Source organism: Ranitomeya variabilis, chromosome 2 (genome assembly GCF_051348905.1).
Source record: "Ranitomeya variabilis isolate aRanVar5 chromosome 2, aRanVar5.hap1, whole genome shotgun sequence".
Taxonomy (NCBI): Eukaryota; Metazoa; Chordata; class Amphibia; order Anura; family Dendrobatidae; genus Ranitomeya; species Ranitomeya variabilis.
Genome location: NC_135233.1, coordinates 20,899,805 through 20,902,248, shown reverse-complemented (window position 1 = coordinate 20,902,248; position 2,444 = coordinate 20,899,805). Strand labels below are relative to the sequence as shown.

The 2,444-nt window shown below is 44.1% G+C and overlaps 1 long non-coding RNA gene across 1 annotated transcript; it reads left to right on the top strand.

Annotated features, from left to right (window-relative positions):
- Positions 1-421: 421 nt before the first annotated feature.
- Positions 422-1,563, top strand: LOC143804210 (uncharacterized). Its single transcript, XR_013220996.1, has 3 exons — positions 422-550; positions 1,218-1,296; positions 1,429-1,563. It is a non-coding gene; the product is annotated as an uncharacterized LOC143804210 (long non-coding RNA).
- Positions 1,564-2,444: the final 881 nt, after the last annotated feature.

The window sequence follows — 2,444 nt, the reverse complement described above, 5'->3', positions numbered from 1 at the left end:
AGGATCTGCTGCAGAGTCAGTTTGAGGGTTTTGATGGCTTGCAGCCCCCCTGCGCTCTTCTGGTACCAGGGTACAGCGTAATGAAGAATGCTGTACAAATCCACTATGATGAGCAGAGGGACCACTGGCTGACAACGTGCTATAAAAATGGCCAAATCTTTGTGGCCGACAGCATCAAGTCCAGGAATCTGTCTCCATCCATCCGTCAGCAGATTATCAACATGTACAGTGAAGTTGTCAACAATCCCCTGAAACATCTGAGGTTTATCGATGTGGATCAGCAGAAGAACTGCTACGACTGTGGCTTATATGCTATAGCGTTTGCCTACGAACTTATGGCAGATGGCGGTGAACCCAGAGCTGAGTTCCAGCATCAGAAGATGAGGACTCATCTAATATCCTGCCTGCAGAACGGCAGGATCAGCGGATTTCCCAAAAAGGTCAAGCAGTGACTCCATGTCTATAAACGGCAGGTAGAGTCTATGACGGTCCAAGAGATCGACCCGACCTTCACCGGACACGACCCGGGACCACAGACCAGTCTGCACCAGTAAGTAACCATGGAAATTTCATAATACCCTTAATATAGTGAATGTATAAATATGATGGGTGGCCACAGAGATGGATCGCATTTGACAACCTTACCAAACCCTAAATTATGTAAGTTCCATTTTTAAAGGGTTTATAAGACGTTTTCAGTTGCTCAGTTTGTTTTTGACTTAGTTTTTTTTCTTCTGTTAAATGGCCAGTGTGAACGTGCTCCTACATATTGCACAAATACCAACACGTGTTCCGTATCCTTTCTTTTGTTTTGCTGTACTTTTTTGTACTATGTACAATACATACAGGGAAGTGGCTCCCCCCCATTTGGTCTGTGCAGCTTGTACATATAGCTTTCCACGGGCAGGTGCAAAACAGTCAGGTCTGGGTCCTGCTCTGCTGCCGCCTATTTTGAGACCTTCTGATGTATAATGAGGTGAATTACAAATGTTAGGGTCCGTCCTGCTTGAGTTCGATAACATGTACTATTACTATTATTATTTATTTCCTGCAGGGGATTCGCTCATTTTGTTCTTTCCTAGGTTATGGCTGTGATGTCACAATCTACATGGAACTTTGGTGTCATGATCTCATCGATGACATCACAATGAATATGATGGGGGGTGTGCTTCCATTATTGGAGCGTCTAATATTAATTTTTTTACTTCTTTTTCCAGAGCACGAAGCGAGTAACTCCGGCCATCACATCCAGGCCCAGAGATGGATCGCATCGGACGCCATCAAACCCTAAATCACGTAAGTTCCTTGTTACAGAGTTACTACAACGTCTTCTCATCTGATAATATATGTATATAACCAAAAGTCATGTTGTTTGAGACATGGCGGTGAGTGTCATAGTATCCTCATTGTTTTTACTTTTTGTTTAAGGTCAGGAAGTGACTCCATGCCTATAAACGGCAGGTAGAGTGTATGACTAAAGGTCCGGAAGTGACTCCATGTCTATAAACGGCAGGTAGAGTCTATGACGAAAGGTCCGGAAGTGACTCCATGTCTATAAACGGCATGTAGAGTCTATGATCCAGCACCGCCCTGGGGAAGGGCATGTCACGCATGGTTCCCTAGAGGTTTCCTCCACTGGGGGTTTTTCCTCTCCTGAGCGCTGACGGACGACTCTCTGAGTCCAGGACCCATCATCATCATCATTATCATCATGGTGGGAACGTCTACATTTCATATCTTGTATAAAGCTGATAAAGAATTCAATTAATATCTAGCAGCTATGTATCTGTTTCGTATGTCTGAGCCGTGTATCGCAGCCATGTGTCTGAGCCGTGTGTCTCAGCCGTGTATAGCATCTATGTATCTGAGCTGTGTGTCTCAGCCGTGTATCTGAGTCTATTATGTATAATCACAGAATATTTAGTATAGGAGGTGAGGAACCGCGGGGGGTATATACAGGGGTGCAGAGTTATAGTGTTATATTACTTTCATGTATATACAGTATTTGACCTCAGCTTGTTCCCAGCTGTAGTTCGCAGGTTTCTTGTTCTCTATATACAGTATACGCCTTATAAATTAATGTATATACTGATCTGTATAAATATTACACAGGTATTCTGATCAGCTATGATTTTCTTCCAACTATAGACATTGATGGCAGATCCATGACATTTGTCATTATCCCCTTTCCGACATCGGGCATAATAGTACGTCCACGTCAGAATCCCTCCTGTTGATGTGGGCTCTGGCGCAAAGCTCACATCTTTTCTGGCACATGTCAGCTGTTTTGAACAGCTGACATATGCCTCTAACAGCCGTGAGTAGAATCGCAATCCACCCACAGCTCTTAACTAGTTAAATGCTGCAGTCAAGCTCTGACAACGGTATTTAACATGGGTTTCTGGAAAGTGCGCCGGAAATCTCGTCCATCGGTGCCCGTGTCA